We start from the raw sequence: 22830 nt of genomic DNA, 5'->3' as shown, positions 1-22830 counted from the left end.
AGGCGACTGCCTCACCGGGAAGAGTTCAATGATAATACCAACATGGGCCAGTGAAGCGACGTCCTCCACAACTAGACTGAAGAACAAAAGGACAGCAACTTGTCTGCTCCCTTTCCCCAATTCCCCAACACTGGTCTCCTCCCCCAATTTCCCAATAAAATCTTAAAAAAAAAAGAACCCTACAGAAAACTGAAATTTCCTTGACACACAACTGTTTAATTTCAATGAAATATTTCCTCTCTATATCATATATTAACAAGCAAGTGACTTTAAAAATCTATTATGAGACTATGGCATCAGATCATACTGTCTAAAGTTTGCTGAGAACTTAGGGTTAATAAAGTAGAGGAAAGAGCCTAATGTAACTTGAAGTCACAGAAATGTACCTCTTTGATGGAAGCCAAGTTTGTGACAGAAAAGATAAGCAGAATCTTTAACAACAACAAAGTAATCCCAACCCAGCCACAACATCAGTTTAACAACTGTTTCTATAGTCGCAAGAGCTGTTTTCCAAAAATAGGATCCACTATCCTTGACACAAAGAACACACTTCTTTCTGAGGATGATACTTATCATTAGAAACCAGAAGTTTGTTGAATGACTCAGCTTCTTGGTAAGCAAATAGTTTCCCAGGATGATGAATAATCAAAACCAGACATCAACAGCAAAGGTTTTGATAGAGAATAGGGGAGCAGAAAAGGACAGAGTGGGCATTTGGTAAGCATTACTAAGGTGCTAATTAGAGTCTTGGAAGATTTGCATAGGATTTCTAATTTAATCTTTATACAGCATGTAGTTTTTATACTTGTTTAAAAAACCCCAGCCCAAAATTTGGATGTACCCCTATGTTGATTGCAGCATTATTCAGTGGCGAAGACATGGAAACAATCTAAGTGTCCTTTGATGGATAATTGGATAAAGAAGATATGGTACTTATATACAATGGCATACTACTCAGCCATTAAAAAGATAAAACATTGCCATTTGCAACAACATGGATGAATCTTGAGAGTGTCCTGCTAAGCAAAATAAGTCAAGGACAAGAACCATATGATTTCGCTTATGTGGATATAAAATAAAAAGCAACAAATGAACAAACAAAACAAACAAACTCGTAGACACAGACAATAATATGGTGGTTACGAGAGGAGAAGGAAGATGGGGGAGGATGAAGATAGTAAAGGGGTTCAAATACACGGTGACAGAAGGAGACTAGGCTTTAAGTGATGAGCACACAATGGAACATACAGATGATGTATTATAAAAAATTGTACAACTGAAACTGATATAATGTTATTAACCAATGTTACACCAATGAATTTAATTTAAAAACAAAACAAACCAAACAAAAAAACCCCCACATTCTACCAAGGGGCTTCAGAGCACCCGCATTTTATTTTTAAACTAAATTTCTCACTATTTCATAATTGTAATTTTAAAAAAGCATTCCATGTGTCATACAGTAGAATAGCACTTAATACAGAAGGTTAGGTTCTGAAGTTCCCACCCAACACCAAAGTGTGTGGGGTCAAAATCATCCTTGAGGTTATATAAGGTATAAATCAGATCCTAATACTCTTCCACTCAAACTTTTCAGTGGCTGCCCACTGCATTTATGGTGAAATCTACAGTCCTGGTCTTCATCAAGGCTTAGAAAGCCCTATATGATCTGGCCCCAGTGATATGACATCCCCCTTTATTTCCTGCCCGCCTCCATGTTCTTTTCAACATGACAGATGCATCCTGTCCTACCTAGAATGCTTGTCTTCTGACAAAATGTGTTCCCTTCAGTTGGGTCTCTGCTCAAATGTCTCTCCATGATCACCTTGTCTAAAAGAGCAGCCTTTCTCTTTCCCCTGCCACGTAGATTCTGATGTGACTTTAAATTTCCTTCAGAGCACTTATCACAGCTGATATTATACCATAAATCCCTTGTTTGTTTAATGTGTGTCTTGCACACCAGAAGAAAGCTGAAAGGCAGAAATTGTCCACTGCTTCAAACCAGTACCTAGAAGAGTCCTGGCCCAGAAAAGGCACTTACCAAGTATGATCGAATGAACAAAAGTCCCCTATATTGCTCACCAAGGATATCTAGAAGGTTTTTGTTTATACCATCCTGTGTAATAATTAACTTGAGCACGGAAGTCTGAGAACCACTGAACTAGCCTGAGGCACAAGAGGAAAACTCTACAGCAGATGTGTGTACAGCAGATGTGTGTGTGGGCACCCAAACCACTGTGCCCAGGCCATCCTTAGTGGGCAGAATGCTAAAGCATTCTTGCTAGCATGAAGTCTTTCCTTAATGCCATTGTGATAGTAAGTCTCTGTATCTTTAATATTTAATTGATTTTGTTGTTGTTGTGAGGGTTAAAGGAGATGATAGCAGAATTCTCCAAAAGTAAGATTCTTAGTCACCCTGTAACTAAATGTAACTTCCATTTTGACATGGTAGAAACTACTAATGGGCCAACGCATGCTGCCAGGTTTGTGTAGATCGCAAAGTTTCTCCTGTATCTCAGTGTGTATATTTGCCATCCTTTAATTAGAAAGGATGTAGCTCTACTCTTATTTTTTTTAACATATAAACTTTTAAAGTCTCACTATGTCACAATTCACATGAAATTTCACAAGTAAGCCCACGAGTATAGCATGGGTACATTCCGTTCAATTACTGGCTAAGGACTGACAACACAGCCTGAGTTCTTGTCCTCGGTGGATTTTGGTATGTGATCATATGTAAGTGTGTGTGTGACATAAAATGGTGTAACAAAATTAATTTATTGGTATTGAAGTGTCACAAGTAACTTGCTTATGATAGCAAAATGTCAGTATGCAATTCAAAGATTGGACTCACCAGGCAAAACAAGGTAAATTGTGCCTTCTGAAACTAAATAGAGATGGACCCTCAGGTTTATAAGTTTCTTCTTCTTTTTTTCTAAGGACATCAATGAGCATTTCATTAATGCTATAATTTGAGAAGTATTTTCTGCTTCTAATGGAAGATTTAGACTAGCTGAGAAAGCTATCATTGGTTCCCCAAATTGCAGCCTTACAAATTAAAAATGCAAATTATTTCATATTGCTAATGATTTCAACTTTGAAAGAAGTCCTTTCTACTTTTCCTTTTGTTTTAAGTAAATACGTTTTAAGTGGATAAGTGAAAAAATATCTTGAGATTGCAAGGTAACTGTTTTTTAAAAAATAAAATATCTTGTTATTTGCAACTCCTTATTTTAGGGAACCAGGATTTTCTCAAAACTGTACAACAATATTAAAAAAATCAACAACAACAAAAGGGAATAAATTGGAAACTGAAGTTACACAAGCCTGCAGCTGTCATCCATAACACTGATTTCAAATTTCTGTGTTCATCACAAAGCCTCACTGTTCTTCTTTCTTGGTTTTATAAGTCAGCATTATACATTGAAATCTAACAAACATTATACTAACAAAGTTTTCCTTTATCGGTTTTATATATTGAAGTTTCACATAAGATTGTGTTTGAAAAAGGAGTCGATACTGACAATATTTGTAAATCATCAAGTAAAGTCAATGGATATTTGTAGCTGTGGGTAATTTTTGCTGTAGCTATGTAATGCATAAATACAGGAAATAAAAGAAAAACAAAACAAAAAAATAAGTTCTTGTGGAACTTTTCCCCCACATGATAGCAAACACTGGGATATAAGTAATGTAACGATGATCCACTTCATTTTCCTCTTCATTTTTACGTGTTTGGAGTCAAGGAGGCAAAGGGCTGGAGTCATCATTGATGTGACATGTGTTTACACATGTGGACAGGTTCTCAGAGAACAGAAGGATGGGGGTAGAAACAGTTTCATCTGCCAGTGATCATTTCTTTCCCATCAAGCGCTCTCTGATTCAAGGGAAGGAGTGTGATGTGGTAGACAGGGCATCGGTTTGTTACACAGAGATGTTGGGTCAAAGCCTGCATGTTTATCATTAGCAGGGTAACTTTGAGCTGACTCACATCTGTCTCATCAAGCATCTCTGATCTGCAACACAGACATGGCAACACCCATGTAACAGTTTGTCAAGATGCCTTTATATTTCATAAAAAAAAAACCGAACAAACAAAAAAACCATAAAACTCACCTAGCTCATAACTAAGTGTTCAATAAATAGCTTCCACCCTCTTCTTGGGACCTTGTAGAAATGCTGACCAGCCTGCTCCAGCAACAGGGATCAAAGTTCTATCTTGGGAAAGGACTTTCCAGGTGAGGTAAGTAGCCATCACTATTCCTGAGCGTCATGAAAAAGCCCCTCAAGAAACCCACCCACGTGTCTTCATCCTAAACTCTGAGCCCCACATTAAGGGCCGTCTGTGAATTGATCTGATCCCTGAGAAAGAACACAGGAGGGGGGAGAGCAAGGGCTCACAGAAAGGGTGAACGCTGAGGCGAACAAAATGGCTGCTCCTCGATGATTACAAATCATGAATCACTAGGCCCTGGAGAATTTTCCTTTTGCTTAAATTGCAGCCAATCTTTTCCAAGCATCAAATGGGGTACCTTCTCTTCACATTTAAAAGCAAGCATTTGCCACTTCAGCTGTACAAATTATATAGGAATGAAAATAGTATAGATGAAAGAAACATGGAGTTTGTAATTAGAGTTCTCGCTCTGTTTTTTGCCTTCTCAAAGCAAACAGGAATAAACTGAGCTGAAACATGGTTGTTTAAAAGGCTAAAAGGTTGTCATCCCCCGTGTTCTATCATTAGTCTTGCTTTCTCTGTCTTTTTAAGATGCCGAAGATATGTTTCCCTTATGGGTAGAAAATGTTGTGAGCACACAAGGAGCATGGTGGCACTGTCTCCGCATCACTGGGACACTCCTCTGCCTTGGGGACCAGACGTCAAGTCACCCAGAGATTCCCCTTCATTTTTTCTACAACTCATGAGCTTGTAATGTGACTAATGAGCAAAATGGATGCTTAAAGTATCAAGAAGAATTCTGCAAACAACATTCAATTGTATTCACAGAGAGAAGGCTTGGAATTCCGTGAAATAGAAACAAGATGTTTCCAGGAACCAGAGTTAAGACTGTGAGCTTCTTGAGGCCAAGGATTATATTTTCTTCTCCCAGTACAGGGTCTGTTGCTGGTATTCAATAAATATTTGGAGAATTAATAAATGTAAGAATGAATATGTGATGTCCATAGCTGCCAATGAATTGGATCTTATGAGAAAATAAGCCTTCTAGATTTTATAGATAGTATACAATTAAATTCAGTTGACAAAACGGGAAGATTTAAGGGTATCCATTTCATATACCTATGATCGTGTGCTAGTCTTTACAAGAAAAATTAAATATTTCATTTTTAAAAACCAGGAGGAGTTTCTGAAATTCTTTTGTGAATCAAAGCCAGAGTAGACTGAGTGATTGAGCATTCAAATGAGAGACTAAAATAAAAGAGATATTGCTGATTTTCCCCCCTCGCACTGGTGTGTGAGTTCAAAGACATCCCTTCCTGTCAAAAGGATGGCATCAAAAGTATGTAAAGTATCTTCATAAACTTCCCTCTTCACGTCCTTTTTGCTCTCGTAGTACATTATCTAATCTCACCTCATTTTTCACCTCACCAAGTTTTATAACGGCATGTAGGTTTATACTTTTATCATTTTATCTTTTGAAACTGTTACAATTAATTCACATGAAAACTGCACTACTAATTCAGAACCTCGAGATTCAGAAATTTAAAGATTCTCACTAGTGTTTAGTTTAAACCTACCTTTTAGCTGGCTATATATTTTTTAAAGGTTTGGGAATGTTTACCTCATTTAAGCATTCTGAAATTTATTACCATCATTTGCATCAAATAACATGCTAATTGAAAGTGACTTAGCTTTTTCCCTTTTTCCCCCTTTTCCCCTTGTTGGATGCCCTGCTCTTTTGACCGCTTCTTCCTCTTTGAGCCTTTTGAGGGGCCCCGCTCCAAACTCTTTGGAATGTAATTTCTCTTCTAATAATGGGCCCTTGAGCCATTCTCTACTGCTCGGGCCTACTTCTCCTCTTTGAAATGTACTATCTCTTCAAATAAACTATTTTTTCAGTACTTTAAAAAAATTTTTTTAAAAATAAAGTGATTTAGTCTATTAAGTGAATCTAGATTAAAGTTTATTGTTTGGTAGAGATGAAAGTCCTTGAGATTTGAAGTCAAAAATGAAAATATCCGGGTTCAAGTTCTGTTTATGTCACATACCATTTGCATAATCTTATACAATAATTTTATGAGTAGCAGTTTCAATAATTATTAAAATGGGGGTAAAAAGAAATATTTGTCTAAGAACTACTCTGAGGATTACATCAGTGTAAGTATAAACTGTATGCAAATTATATCATTTTTATCATCATCATTATCAACACTGTCATCTGTGCTTAAAAATAATTCAAATGAGAGAGGGTAAGAAAAACCCAAATGGATTCCCTACTCTGCACCTGGCACCATGCTATAGATTGTGCATGTGCTGTGCCACTTGAGGTCACATATTATCTACATATAAATTTATATCTGTTATATAGAAATACATTTCCAACTCTGGAAATGGAGGGACAGAGAGGGTTAAGTAACATGCTCAATGAATCTATTACTCAGGTAAGTTTCATGAATTAAACTGACAAATCTTTATTGAGCACTTACTAAAGTATCAAACACCTTTTAGGTGTGAGGATAGAGAAGTGATAAAATCTCTGCCATCAGTGAGCTGACAATGGATTGCCTTCTTTTAAATTCTAAATTACTGTTTTCTCCATTCCATGTTATATCAGTGTGTGCTGGCAGTGTCTCCTCTGTCTGTCCCCACCCTCCCCCCCCACACACCCCACTTACTCTCTCTCTCTATTTCTTCCTCCCATAAATTAATAGAAAGCAATACCTGGCAGCAGCATACTAGAATAAATGTTTAAGCTCTCTGCCAGGGGTTTTATAGCCTCAGGGTTCAAGACTGCCCAAGGGCTGAGGTGGTCACTACCTGACATACCTGTAGTCCATTTGTATAACACACTGGGTTGGGAAGCTCTGTGTTACCTGTAGTGTAGTCAATAATTGAGAAATTTTACTAATTTTTATTGCCTTCCTCCCATATTAATTATTATTGCATGTATAGAGCATACAATTCCTAATACTATATACATAGGGGCTTATACTTTTTATCTCTCTTATTGCTGTAGACTTAATGCTTTTAACAGGTCAGTAAGAAAAAGTTAAAATGACTTTTGTAATCAGCAGGTAAAACTAAACAGGTATCAGAAACAACATCTTAAAAATATGCTACTAAATCACTATAGCAGAGAGTAAAACTTAGGCATTAACGCAAAGAAACCAAGGAATTTCTTAAACTTAACACCAGTTCAGATTAAAAAAACAGACCTAGACACTGGAATCTATGTTATGCAAACTACAGTCTTCTATATTTTTTACTCTTGCCTTGGATATTATAACAAATAAGCAGCCTGGATACATAGAGAGGCAGATAAGCTCACATTCAGGCGGACTCAGAAGTGAACATCATTGCTATGTATGGAAAGAACACATATGGCCATTAGAGGATTGGAAGAGGATATTATAAAATGGCCTTAATGTGCTGAAAATCAGACTTGATGTCAGGAAAATATGTGCCGGGACCTGGGTTGGGAAGATGACATTCATTGGGCCTGTATAGAGAGGAGAATGCTCAGGGTTTATCAAGGATGGGGAGCATACCTTCATCAAGTAGTACACAGCCTAACAGAACAGTAAGAGCCAACTTGATGTAAAAAAGAAATTACAGCAACAATAGCTAGAGCTGTAGGTAAACTGCATTATTAGGAAACAAACAATCCAATTAAAATATGGGCCAAAGACCTTACTAGACACCTCAATAAAGAGCTACAGATGGCAAATAAGCATATGAAAAGATGCCTCACATCCTATGTTATTAGGGAATTCCAAATTAAAACAATGAGATACCACTACCCACCTATCAGGATGGCCAAAATCCAGAACACTGACACCACCAAATGCTGGTGAGGATGTAGAGCAACAGGAACTCTCGTTCACTGCTGGTGGAAATGCAAAAGCCACTTTGGAGGACAGTTATACTGTACGAATCCAACGGTATGACATCCTGGAAATGGCAAAACGAGGGTGACAGTAAAAAGATCAGGGGTTCGGGGGATGGACAAATAGATGGAGCACAGGGGAATTTTAAGGCGGTGAAAATACTGTCATGGTGCACACATATCATTACACATTTGTCAAAACCCACACAATGTACACCAGAAGGAATGAAGTCCATGTGCTATGGACTTCAGTTAATACTAGTATATCAATGTTAGTGCATCAATGATAACAAACGTAAGGCAAGATGTCAATAACAGGAGACACTGTATTTGGGGGGAGGCACAGGCAGGGAAGGGGGAAACTCTCTGTGCTTTCCAGTCAGCTTTTCTGTAGACCTAAAACTACCCTAAAAAATTAAAGTCTGCTAACTCAAAAAAACAAAACAAAACTGCACTGTCAGCTGTTTAAGGTTTCTTTCCAGATGTCTTTCCAGATATTGGCTAGAGTCAAGTGGAATTAACCAGAGAAGATGCCATTAAGATGACTCCCAGCCAGGGTTTGAGAGACTAGAGACGACTGGTTTATGAGTCAAGGCCTGGGAGCACACAGTGTTTCAGATGGAGAAGATGGGGCTGGCACAGGCAAGGTTTAGAGGTACAAAAACGCACTGGAGAGACCAGCCGGCAGAGTGCTGTGCTTGACTGTAAGACAAAGATCACACGTTGATCAAGACTGGAGGTGTTGACCTGTGATGAGGAGTTTAAAATGCAATCTGAAAGGTGGGTGGGGTCACTGCCTACAACTGGGAAGGGACTTGATGGAGTCAAAATGATGTACAAGTAAGTCTCCGCTAGGTCGAGGCCATGCTAGAAACATGAGACAGGGACTCCACTGCAGGTGAGGTGACAAGTCATCAGCTCTGAGAGAAGGGAGACAGAAGACAGTGGGAATCAAGGGAAAACAGAATTTCCAGGAAAAGACACAGCGAGTGGCGTTAGGGAAGCCAACATGCAAGAATCATAATTTCTCAGAAATCCTGACTGTGAGGAGGGAACCCAAGAATGTAACTCTCTGTCAAGTAGGGTTCTTAGATTTCTTCACATACCAGTTTTCCACCTGACCATAGTTAGGAGCAGAGGAAGAAGTCTGCCATGGATACCAGAAGAAAAGAGAAAAAGAGAGGAAAGAGAGGAGGCCCATACACTCGGAGAAGTCAGAGAATTTTCACTGTGATAGCCAAGCACTGGAAAACTCGGGAGCCATCAAAATATTTGAAAGATCTGTATTTATTAACAAGAAAAGATGTTCAGGCCGGCCAAGTGGGTCAGTTAGTTAAGAGTTAGCTTAAGGGTGTGAGCTCTGAGCAACAGGGTGCCAGTTCGATTCCCACATGGGCCAGTAACGCTGCGCCCGAACTGAGCTGCCGCTGAGTTGCCAACAGGTGGCAGGACGGTCAGCTGGTGAGAGCACCTGCTCCTAACAACAAGACTGCCTGTTTGATGGTGGGTTACACCTGTTCGCAACTAAGACTGAACTTGGCACCTTAAGCTGAGCTGCCGCCTGGATGGCTCAGTGGATAGAGCGTGTGCTCTTAACAACAAGGCTGCTGGTTCGACTCCCACATGGGATGGTGGTACACCCACCTGCAACTAAGACTGAACACAGCACCTTGAGCTTAGAGGCCACGAGCTGCCGATGGGCAGCCAGTTGGTGACTGGCATCCTCCACAACAAAGACTGAAGAACAACAACTTGTCTGGTCCCCCTCCCCAATTCCCCACCACTGTTCCCTTCCTCCAACTCCCCAATTAAAACAAACAAACAAACAAACAAACAAACAAACAAACACACACACAAAAAACAAGAAAAGATGTTCACAGCATATTGCAAAGGGAGAAAAGAAGGTTCAGAAAAGTATATCAATTACAATTCTATTTTTGTAAAGCTACATGTATTTATTTATATATGTGTGCATAGAAAATATTTGGAAGAAAACATACTCAAATGCACACTCAATGGTGAATACCTACGGGCAAGCTTTTTATATTTTTACTCTGTGTATTCCTAACTCCTTTTCAAGCCAATGCAGAGATGACTTGTAAAAGACTAATTAAAAAAAAAATCTTATTGTTAAAGGGAGGACAGCAGCAAGGGAAAGTGGGATAGAAGGGAGGAGTCGGGGAAGAGGAAGAGTGATAAAAAGAAAAGAAAAAGGAAGAAAGGAGGAGGGGCCTAAGAGGACGAGGAAGGGAGGAAGGGAAGAAAGGGGAGGAAAAGAGGAGAGAGGAGGAAAGAAGAGAGAAAGGGGGAAGGAAGGGAGGAAAGATAAAGGGGGTGAGGAGACAGGAAGAAAGAGATGAAGAGAGGGAAAGAGACAAGACAGAGGCAGAGACGAAGGAGGGAGGGAGAGAGGAAGACAGAGAGGGAAGTAAAGAAGAGGGAAGAAGAGACACCAAAAGAGGGACGAGGAAGACGAAGGGAGGGAGGGTAATATTGATAGAAAGGGGAAATTCAGAGCGAAGGACCCCGTCCGGGCCTCTTTTTTTTTTTTTTTAATGGAAGAGTTAGCACTCTTTCCATTTCATAATTCAAGTGTCTAATAATGTTCTGCTTGTTCAGGGTAGAATAGCCAATGCCTTACACAAAAGCCAATGATCACTTCAGGTCAGTGTGGTGCAACCTCTCATTACATAAATGCCTTCAACATCCACCTCCTTATGCATAAGGGGAAAAAGGAATGGCAATTTCAAAGAAATAAAATCACATAAATAAATAAATAGATAATTAATAAAATAATAAAATACTATTAATAATAATAACAATAATAATAATGGCAGAAGCAGCAAGGGAGAATGCTTTGGAAAGAGAGGAGACAGACCCCCACGTATTCCCAGCACGTGTTTCCCTGACTGGAGGTTTCACAATTTCTCTATTTAAAAAATTGTGATTGTAAAAAAAAAATTTTTTTTAAATCCTAGCTAAAAATAACATTAAAATGTACAAGACAGGCAGAAACACCCTTTGATGCAAATTATCTATAAAGATAATGCAGCAGCGTGGCCAGGAATTAGCATGAAGCATGAATCGCGGTTACAACTGCAGCGATGGATGCTCCAATCACCAATGTCAGACTTTCATGTTTATTCTTACCCATTAACACTATTTCTTTACATAAAGAGGAGGAAGTGGTGTTGGTCCTTGGGGTGAGGAGAGGCGGTATAGAGAAACAGGCACCCCAGCAGAAGTGTTTTAAAACACAGATTATATCTGCGTCTTTCCTAAACTAACAGTTTCAGCTTGAAATCAGTTACAGAAAGCACCTTGAATCAAAGCCATCTGTTTGGAATTCTCCCTTTCTATGGGTATAAATTCACCCTAGCTATCTACAGTAGTTGGTTATTTAGGCATATATTGCTATTATATTACTTATAACTTTATTTCTAGTGCATTAAAATAGGACTCTGAGAAAGCCAGAAAGGGAAACTTAAAACAGTTGCTTTAAACTTTATTACCTGCTAACAACCCTGTCCAAAAGTTAAGTAGGGGAAGAAGCTGAATTATTTATTGCCTAAAAGAAGACTAACATTGTTTGGAGGCTCCATTTATTCATGCGTTTCTTATTCTTATAAAACAAGGATATGTTCTTGCTAAAGACATTTAATTTCCATTTCAATCTAGTGATCACTGAGTATTTTAACTCTGTTTACCTCCCAAATAGGGAATTTTAGCAAGAATCACAGAATAACAGTGCCAATACAATATAAATCATCACAATAATTTGTCTCCTACTAGCCTTGATAGTAACATCACAGAATTAATAAACTCTGAGGCTAGAGCCTAGGGCAATAATTTAGTTTAAGGCTAATAAATTCATTTATAAAATAATAACTATTACCTTTTAAAGGTGGGAGTGCCATCAAATTATCTGAGTAACTTCTGTTTCCAAGGGAGTCATTGTGGAATGAATGAACAGTCACCGATACCAGTAAGCAACTGTATGTTATTCCTGGGCTCTGAGTTGCTAGTATACGCTAGGTACACAACCACAAACCAATGCAGAGCATAGTAACCAAAGGAATCAAACCTCAGTTCCCATTCTAGGGAGACTGCTGCTAATGATGTGCTAAGTGGATGCATGCATTTATAAAATATACATGCCCGATGTTGGAAATACTTGGATTTAGAGCAACCAGAAGTTCTCAGTGCTGCTTGGGAAGGTACAGTGACTTGTTCCTCAGTAGCAAGAGGGGAAAGTGCTTCTAACATAGAAGTCACTTCTAGAAGGCACAAGAGACAGAAGGCCATCTTGTTATCTTCCTTTAGACTAGAAAGATGTCAACTTAGACTGATGCTTCTGCTGAAAAGTAGTGGAAAAAATGGGTAGATCTGTGGTAGAAAACTATTTGAGTGGTCGAGCCACCCATCTGGACCAGATCTCTGCACCTAAAATATAGGAAGGTAGATATGAAAGTTTCTAAAACCTTCCAAAACTGTGCAGTGGACAATTGCTCATTGCCACCCAAAACTTCTAGAAAGGCAGAATTTTAAGATTCATTTGCAGACAGAGTAGGCATTCACTAGATGTCTGATAAATGAATGAATTAATGAATGGTTTATGTAGAGTTGTCTGTGTCTGACTAGAGCCTGAAAAACCAACAGAAGTTATACAAGGGTCCTGTCCTTACAAAGCTCCTATTCTATCAGGAGAAGCAACATATAAATAAGTAATTTTAATATGGTGTGATACTCATACTTATAGGAATAATGCAAGGCTATGAATAGGGAACAGACATAATAAGGAGCAAACCGAAGAACTAGGGAGGGGAACAGAGAACACTTCTAAGATAGGATCTGATTAAATTAATTCAGACCAAGGTGCGAATGTCTTATCTGTGGCTTCTGTCCCTGGAGCATTTGAATAGAAAACAAGGGAAAAGTTGTGCTCAATATCCGAAGACTGAACTCCTCTTAGTGCATTTCAGGTATTAGGTGAGAGACTGGCAGAGAAGATATTTCAAGTAACACTACAGAGCAGAAAGTCTACCTAGTTCTATTATCAAAATGGCTCCAAGAGGCGTGGTGCATGTCTTCCCCAGGGAACTGTGTCTAGCAAGGACGTAAAAGGAAGTTGGTGAAGGGTCTTGAACAGATATTTGCACACACATGTTCACTGCAGCATTACTCCCAGTAGCAAAGAAGTGGAAGCAACCCAAGTGTCTACCGATGGATGAATGGATAACCAAAATGTGGACTGTCCATACAATGGACTAGTACTCAACTTTAAAAAGGACGGGAATTCTGACACATACTACCACATGGATGAACCCTGAGGATATGCTACCTGAAATAAACCAGTCATAAAAAGGCAAATCCTGTATGATTTCACTTATATGAGGTACCTAGTGTAGTCACATTCATAGAGACAGAGGGTAGAATGGTGCTTGCCAGGGGCTGGAGGGAGGGGAGATGGGGAGTTAGTGTTTGATGGGTACAGAGTTTCAGTTTACAAGACGAAAAACATTCTGCAGATAGATGGTGGTGATGGTTTCACAACAATGTGAATGCACTTAATAGCACTGAGCTGTACTTGAATACAGTTGAACAGTTGATTGAGTACACTGAACTTAAAAATGGCAAAGGTGATAAATATTATTTTATGTGTATTTTATCACAATTTTAAAACTTGGAAAAAAATGAAAGTTGGTGAAGTATACCATAGCTTTGAAGTTTATATGCACAGTTAATTAGATTATTATTAAGATTAAGTTACTAGTTGTTGTCTATGGAAAGTTATTGGATAGAAGGCAGGATGAGAAGCATGCATTGATTAAGTGGGCAGCTAGTTGGTTCCTAATATGTTTGAAAAACTGACACCCAAAAGATCTTTCCCCACAGGATCAGCTGAAATTACACTATTAAAAAAAATTTAACCCTTGGGTTTCTCAGCCCTTGAGAAGTGTAATTATCCTGGCGCCAAGGTCTCTCTCTCTCTCAGCTTAATGTGTCTTTATCAGACTGTGTTTCTCCACAGGTCAACCAAGGTACATGAACTGATTTGAGGCCTTGGGAGAGGGGAAAGATTAGATCCGAAGGGGGAAAGAGGGAGACGAGATGCCGAAGGAACATGCTGAAATCAAAGTGTGCTTACTTGGAAATTTTCCCCACGCCACAGATGACCTCTTGCCTCAAACTGTCATACAAGCTTTGCTCTGCTTCCTCACCTCAACACTCTTCCTTCTATGTGAAAGACTCTCAGCAACAGAAAATAAATTCACCATGCGCAACTTGAAAAGAGTTGCATCAGAAGATAAACATGGCTTCTGCTAAACAATGTTCACCCATGGCTACATACTCATACTTAAAACTAATTCGAGTGTTCAGTTTCATAAACTGAAATATCGCTAGTAAATTTAACATTGAGATGTAATAAATAAATATATATGCCTTGCAGCTCTGCATTTTTGGGTTTGCTACAATGGGTAGGTTAGGTTTGAAGGATTCAGATCTGTGAATGATGTAATAGAGAAGACAGATTGGATCAGAGGGACTTCAATGTCAAGATAAATGAAAATTATAGCCCACAGCTATGGCCTTATGCCCTTTCGATAGAATAAGACTGGGAAGCCAGCTGAATGTAAAGCTGCCATGCCCTCTGTCTTTGGGGCTGCTTTCAGTAGAGCATGCCAGGGGGCGCTGGAGAGAGAGAGAGAGAGAGAGAGAGAGACTCTATTGCTGTATCAGGAGAGTTTACATAAAAGAAAGATGGGAGAGCAACAATATTTTGACTTGGGGTAGCCTGTCTTTCTTTATTAGATACTCAGAGTACTTACAGGCACTACTTCATCTTTCAGACCTGAGATTATAATGACTGCCTCTGTATATTAATCAAGGAGACAATCAAGTGTAGTTTCAAAAAAAGTTCCACTTGTGCAGACTACACCGTATTATTACAATTTCTTAAAAAAGCAAATAACCAGAGGCAGTTTTGATCATGGTGTTGGCTTTAATTGTGTACCCATGTCCCTTGTGGATTAGCATGGTTCCATTGCTTAGGGGACCATAGAAAGCACAGGTGGGTAAGAAAAGAAGCTGACAAAACCCAGTGAAATAATACACAGGTGGCAGAATACATACAGCTGCATCTTCACCCCACTTCTAAAATTAAGAAGAGTCTATTTTTTCCCTCTATACTCTATACCTTCTAGAATAAGTTGAATAAGTACTTATAAAGAAATATATTTTTTTGATTAATACTTAGTGCAAAACTTTTCATGCAAGGTCATGCATTTGTACAAAAAAATATGGCAGTTGGGGCGTTCCTTCAGTTACCCATACTGCTGAGCGCTCTCCTTCACCTGGTACTGGTTTTAGACTCTGAGCTGGAAGCCAGACCAGACTGAGCACAGCAAACCATATCTTCCTTTCAGTATCGAATGCAATAAGTCAATGTTTATGCAATGATCCGCTATTAAAGCGAATAAGCAGAATCAGGAATTCCAAAACATGCCATGTTTGCATTTCCATTTCACATGATTATGAAGCTCGCCAAATTTGGGCACTTCAAATTATGAGGTCCCCTGTCACATATTTCTTTATCAGTCCTTCACATAATTATTTACCTAAACTGATAAAAATGTCTAAAATGCTTGCTATTTCTCCACAGCAAACAAATGCCGTTAGCCTCTGACCCAGCCCTGGGTTTCTCAAACCCTCTCCTGTCTTTGAAAATGTATCCCCTTCGGTGGCAATGCCTGGTGATAATACCTGGTATAGGTGGGAGCTAAGCCACCCCCCCCAGACATGCAGAGTGGTGCCCCCTGATTGAATTCAGTGCTGACAAAGCACCCCTACCAGTGAGCAGAAAGTGAAATGCTAATATGGCCAAGTGTTCATCCCACAAGCAGTGACTTCTGAAAGGCTGTTGTTAAAACTCTTTAAGTGGAGAAAATATAGAGCTCTGAGTTACAACAGTGGCCTGCCTGCCCCTAGAGGGGTGTGTTCTGTCCCGGGTTTTAGTTTTCCTCCTTGTCTTTCTCTATCCCCTCGATTTCCACTTATTCACAATTACATGGTGAGGGAAGGCATCTCTCAAGGCAAAGAGAGCAGAAACCAGAGGCCATGCCCACCAGCCTGCACTACCTTGTCTACGTGCTTCAGTATTTTAATTTTTTTTTTTTACTGAAAAATTAGAAAGAAAACATAGCAGACTACTTATTTATTTAATGTGCATTTAGGTGTCCCCTCCCCCATTTAAAAAAAAATCTACAAAAGACAGCACTTTCAACATCTGAGTTATAACCCTGAGGCCTGAAAAGTACCCTGCTACTCCCACCCGATATCATGCAGTTTCAATGACAACAAACTGGCTCCCAAACGTACCAGTGAAAACCACAAGTTCTCACTCTCAGTGACTTGAATTTAGTGAAATGAAACAGTCACTTCTATTTTAGTATTTTAAAAGAGTTATACTTAACAGCCCAGTTAAAAGGTCAGTTCTTGCAATTAATCAGTGAGCACTGGTCTCATACGAGAGTAGAAAAGGATTTTTTAGGGAGCCCAAGGGCCCCTAGAACACACTGTCTATTTTGAGGTCAGAGGGAAACTTGTTGGAAAGCAGAGTCTTCAGCTGGGGTGACACAATAACATGACCTACCAGGAGAAGACATTTTCAGAGGCTGTCTTTCAATCAGTGCATCAGTTGGTATTTATTAATATTTAGAACCCGCAGGACACAGGAGTCTGGCAGGATCCTGCCAAGGGGTGATGCGATGACCGCTGCTGGCATCAACCAGCTCCCTCAATGTGTTCCAAGTTCTCCTGGATGATTCCATATGGATAATGCTCAGGACCTGAGCCTCTGTCCCTCCTGAAAGACCTTGAAGCCCTCCACCCTCTTTTCTGGTCACACTGTTTAGGAAGCACAAGTTGACTGGGAACCGCCTCTTAGCTATAGTCTTCTCCTAGCTGTCCCTGGGACATCTCTTTGGAACTGTCCCTGAATTGTCTAGGCTAACACATGCCTTTAGGATTTGCCATTTAACCATGTTTTCACATCTTATTGATCAGGTCAACGTCCTGCTTAAGTAAGATCTGTCAACGACTCTTCTATCTTCAAAACAAACTACAAACTCCTCAGCAGAGCTGACTGAATAGACAATTGATCTGGCCCTTCCCTGGCACTTACCTGCTCTCCTCTGGCCACTCTGGACTACTTTCGGTTTTTCAACAAGCCATGTTCTCTCTTACCTCTGAGCTGGGCACATGTTGTCCACCACGTGACCAAAGCTGGCATTTCCCTCATCCCTTGAATCTGTGACTTACTTATTTGGCCAAAGGGGAATCAGCAAACACCTTGTGAGGAGAAGCACTAGTCTACTGGCATTTGTCCTATCTTGCTGCCCTTGGGATAGCAACTTTGAGACCTCAAAATGAAGGAGCTCAGACTAGCCTAATGGAGGATGAGACACCACGTGGAGCGGGGATAAGCTGTCCCAGCTGAAGCCCACTTCTCCCTCAGGCCAACCAGCCTTACAACACCTAGACATGTGAGTGAGGCCCTCTTAGACCAATCAGTCCCAGCCGTGCTGGCCAGGCTAGAAAAGCCCAGGTAACCCACAGAATCATAAGAAATAATAAATTTGTTGTTTTACGTCACTAAATGCTGGGGTGGCTTGTTACACAGTATATGCCAACTGGCACACTCACTTTGTTTCCTGGTTAACATCTCCCCATCTCAGGATGAAGCCTTCCCTTACCCTGGAAAACGCTACACTGCTTTGCATGCAGGGCATCCTGTGGATTCCACTAAAAGAGCACTGCGGTGGCCACAGTGTAAAGGAGTCGTCTGTTTTTTCATCTCTCCAGTGACTAAAAGCTCCTTTAGCTATTGTGGATGCCTTACTTACATAGCACACACTCAGTAAATATTTGCTGAAAGAAAATACAGGATGTATATATCTATCTTCTGGCTTTTTCTATCCTTAATTTCAAAGAATTAGACTAGATCATTTTTACTTATCATCACCTAGACATGTTAACTACATCAAAATATATTTTAACGATTTTCTTTTTAGAGTTCCACTCATATCAATAGCCTTTGGGAATCTCCCTATTTTTTTATAGATGAGACTATCATATCTTCCACTCACCGTGCCTTTCAGTTTGACTAATACTAAAAAATTCACCTAAAATTCCAGGGCCTTCAGTATATGCACATGGATAAGTCTGACAAATGTCGTCACCTTCCCCATCATAATTACTCTACTATATGTGAAAGAAGCAGAAGGCTTTAACAATACATACTGAATTCACTGTCAATGCAATGACATTGACAGTTAATGACAATTCACATTACGGAGAAAATGTCTCTACAAAGAGACTAGCAAATTGCAATTGACAGTTAATGACAATTCATGTTGCAGAGGAAATGTCTCTACAAAGAGACTAGCAAGTTGCAACTGTTCATCTGTTGATTTTAGCGACACATCATGATTAATTTTTTTGTGTGAAATTTATTATCCTAACAGCATTATAGCCACTATAGCTACTAGGAAGAAATCACTGGGCTAAAACTTAACATGCATTTCATTTCATTCTCTCAGCAACCCTGCAGAGAAGGTATGATCAGACCTATTTCGCAGATAAGGTAAGTAAGACTCAGAAAAAGTTGGGCAATTTCCCCAATGACACAAAGCTAACAAGTGGCAGGGCTGGTATTTGAACCCAGGCATGATTCCAAAGCCTCCTATTTGGACTAATATCTTCAAATCTGATGCTATTAGTGGAAGTGATGACTAACTTCCTTTGGAAGACAAAGAAATAGACATGGAGACAGAAAGCAGCTTGCCAGTGGTCTCAGGCAGGAACGAAAAGAGAACCCAGGTGTTCATTCTTTTTTTTTTTTTTTTTAGCTGAGCCATCCTGCTGCCTGTTGGCAGCTCAGCGGCTGCTCAGCTCGGGCTGGACTCGAACCGCTGTTGCTCAGAGCTCAAACTCTTGAGCGAGCTCTTAACCAACTGAGCCACTCGGCCGGCCCCTGTTCATTCTTACTTAGCCTATCGCTACTGTTCCTGGACCAAGCCCGAGGTGCCTCTATCTTCTCCGAAGTTACAATAGTTAGATTCACACCTACTTTTGTGACTGAAACCACAACAAAATTCAAGAGGGAGAGGTAGCAGGTTCTTTCTATTCTAGATGTGTTTCCAATTCCTGTATATCTAGATAGGTTGTGTAAGAAAAGTATGAAGCATGAAGTTCATGAGACCTAACCGGACTCTTCTGCTTTACCAAACTTCTTCTTAAAAAGCACCTATCAAACCTTGAAAAGGATTTTAGTCTTCCAACTTTAACATATTCACATTAGCTATCTTTATTGCTCACATCAATATGGGAGAACTGTTGTCACTGCCTGTGCACAATGAGGGATGAGGAATATTTACCATTACATACTAAGCATTACATAATGATCTTTTTTTAAAAAAAAAAACTCTACTGCTCTACAATATCAAAATGCAACTAACAGATATTTCTTGTTCTAGGAACACATAGTATCCTCTACAATTGAAACCTTTCAGCAACTTAAAATAATGACCCATTGGGCACACCATCCACCTGTCCAACAAAACTGATTTTTAAATTTTTATTTGTTGAGAAATACCTTGAAAACAAAAAGTTTTCTAAGTGTATAAACGACTCCTTTGTTCAACTATCATTTCTCTTCATTCCAGTCCCAGATCTTAAATATCTATCCTTATTGCAGGTATGGAAAAGAGAATTGATATTTGTAGAGTGTGTAAAGTGTGCTAGAAATGTTCAGTTATGCTCTAATTGGCTTCCCCATCATGATGATGCAGTTATCTCAGCTCTGTATGGTCATTCAATAGAGCAAATATTAATAATAACAGGTCTCTGAGAGTACAAAAACCCTTTTAGTAGTCAAACTTAAGGTACTGATGCTATTTTATGCCATCTGTGGGTTCAGATATTCTGGGGACATTCCTTCATCAGATTCTCTTGCTCCTCATCTTCCAACAAGGTTTGTAGGTAGGTCTACCTCTAGTTCTTTCTTTGTGAAAAATGTCCTTAACATCACCATGTCAACACAGACAGAAGCACTCCTAGAAGAAAATGGCAGCTTGGGGCTTTTACAATAAAGTGGCTATGGAATAAAGTGCCCAAGACAGCCAATGTCAATTGACTGCCGGACTTTAAACTTAGTCTAGGTAAGGCCAGCTAGGTTAGGGACTTTAAGACAGAATCCTCAAGACTACTAATGTTTTTTTTGGATCCAAACCAGAAAAGGGGAGAAAAGTCATTTAGTGCCAATTCAATTTGACTTAAAGGGAGGAGGCGAGTAATTAAAAAGAAGAGGACAAGGTAAATAGAGTTCCTTTTCATGATGGGTACATGGGTAAATTACTGGAGCCCAATAAGAAAGCTCTAGTTACACTGGACTGCTTTCCAGTCAGACCAGACAACAGGAAAAGGAGCCAAGACCAACTGTCGTGGTGTTTCCCTTCATCCACCCTCTCTTGACCTCCAATTCCTCCCAAACATCTACCCATGTCCCCAACTCTGAATGCCAATACTGATAAACACCCGGAACATTAACTCAATTCACAAGAAAAACTGATACCATCTAATGTTCTGAGATCATCTAACATCCTGGCCCGGCAGACCCCAGGTTCTGCTTGGACTATCCACTAATCAGTTTGTTATCCTGTAGCAGAAAAACCATGTGGTCCACGATCCTTAGTAAGTGACACTCCCATGATACTGACATCCTCTTCCTGGAGGTCTGCCCAGATGAAGGAAATGGAAAATCCTCTTTGAGCAAGGTGAATGCCAACTCTCTTCTGACCCTCTGGAGGCCACCCTCACCACTGCCATTCCCTTGCTTGCCTTTAGGGAAGTGTCAGCCAGTAGGTTGCTAGGACAACTGGCATCATTGCTGGGACACAGAAACAGATCGCCAGCAGAGCTGGGAACCCAGATTGCAAACTCCGATGACAGCAACAAGATACTGACTGGCAGCTAATCTGCTCCCCTCAAGGGGAGTGACAGACTAACATTATCCAGTGGATAGCTCTCACCTTCACAGACTATCCTTTAATCTACACTTGTGCTTGATGTGCTGGTGACAGAAAAGGGGCAAGAAACTCGCTTAAGATAAAGGCTGAATGGCTCTATTCTGAATTATGTCAGCTGGCAGATATGCAGGAACCAGCTGACATTTGTATATTTAATTGATTAGTCTTTTGAGTGTTGGGGGAGGGAGGTTGTTCGTAAGCTGAAGCAAGAAAGCCAGGAACAGGTAGAGCAACTAAGGCTGCCAAACTGAAGGGAAAAAAGTGCTTGTACAGGCAATAACTGTCTCCTTTTGGAACAATTGCATACTCATCTCATAACCCCCTTTTCTTAGAGAACAAAGAAGAAAAGGCAAAGGGGCCTGAAAAACTAGGGCTTGCCATGGTAGAAGAAGGGAACCATCTCTGTGCCCAGTTCTCTTTGTTCTGCAGGGTAAGTTTTACAATGCTTATAATGGGTAGCAACTCGCAGGAGCCCCAGGCATGAAGACTGCCTGTCAACATCTTGGATTCTAGCCCTGGAGAAGTTACAATTTTTCAGTTCTATGAGAGCTACAAAGGTTTGAGAAGAAAAAAGGCAAAATGAAATGAGGAGCGACCTAATGGAGATTTTAGAAAACTATTTTAGCAATTGTGTTTTCATTTCTAGATATGCAGAGCACATTGTCCCCATATCCGTGAAGAGGGCTTATGTGCAGAATGAAAGAGATAATCCAGCCCAGTCCCTTGCAGAGGTCTGGCACTGTGGGCACGTCCTATCCCTGTGCCAGACATTCAAAGCTGGAAGGGAGATGTCATAAGGCGTTGTGATAAAGGTATTGGGAAAGAAGTTGGATTTAAAGGTAGAAAAAGAGAGTAAGAGTCCAAAGAGCATGACAAGAACTTGCCTGAGTTTTGAAAATAAAAAATTCTAAAGGAGATTGCCATTTGCATCCCCTTAATAGTTCCATTTTGGGGAATTCTACTAAGAAGGTTACTTCAGAATGTACACACAAGTAGAAAAAAATGAATGAAAAACTAACTTCCTGCAACACAGGTTGCAAACAGCTAATTTTACTATCTCACTTAAAAGCACTTTACACTTGTGGAAAATTACTTTTTCTGGAACATAATTATCCAGGTGTCCGCAAACGGTTAACATAATCGTCAAGATATCTACAAGATGGATTAAGTCTTTCAATATAAAATTCTACCTAGCAGGATTTATTCCATAGCTTCCACTTGAAATTTAATGTGAATATATGTTGAGGGAGTGGTTAAATGATTTTCTGGTATTAAACACTAATTATTTTATAAAAGTGAAAATTTGGGGAAATTAAAAGAATGAAATTATCCTTCTAATTGTCTTTTTACATTAGTCCCAAGGAACAATTTATTTGCTGGTAAGAATCAACAGATTTTGTTTTGGCTTTATGACAAAACAATGTTATTTAGTTCCTATCTGCGCCTCACTGCTCTGTGAGAGACAACAATCTTTTAGAGAAATAACAAAAATAATTTAAATCCTATGGCATGATATACTGAGAGAAATGACGTATATATCGGTAATATTTTAACAAAGATGATGGAGCCGCCCAACCTTGTGTCCAAAAGTGTGGGAATTATTTGAGCTCCATCTGGAAGAATTTTCAGTGGCTGAACACTTACCTTCCGAGGCAGCATCATTACCCAGTCATCCTTGTCCT

General features: G+C 39.7%; 1 protein-coding gene across 9 annotated transcripts in view; it reads right to left on the bottom strand.

Annotated features, from left to right (window-relative positions):
• ATXN1 (ataxin 1) overlaps positions 1-22830 on the bottom strand; it is a 428550-nt gene that overhangs the window by 149588 nt on the left and 256132 nt on the right. The window lies entirely within an intron of this gene.

Source organism: Hipposideros armiger, unplaced genomic scaffold, assembly GCF_001890085.2.
Source record: "Hipposideros armiger isolate ML-2016 unplaced genomic scaffold, ASM189008v1 scaffold_449, whole genome shotgun sequence".
NCBI classification, from domain to species: Eukaryota; Metazoa; Chordata; class Mammalia; order Chiroptera; family Hipposideridae; genus Hipposideros; species Hipposideros armiger.
The sequence above is the reverse complement of the archived record's forward strand: the minus strand, read 5'-3'. Positions and strand labels throughout refer to the sequence as shown.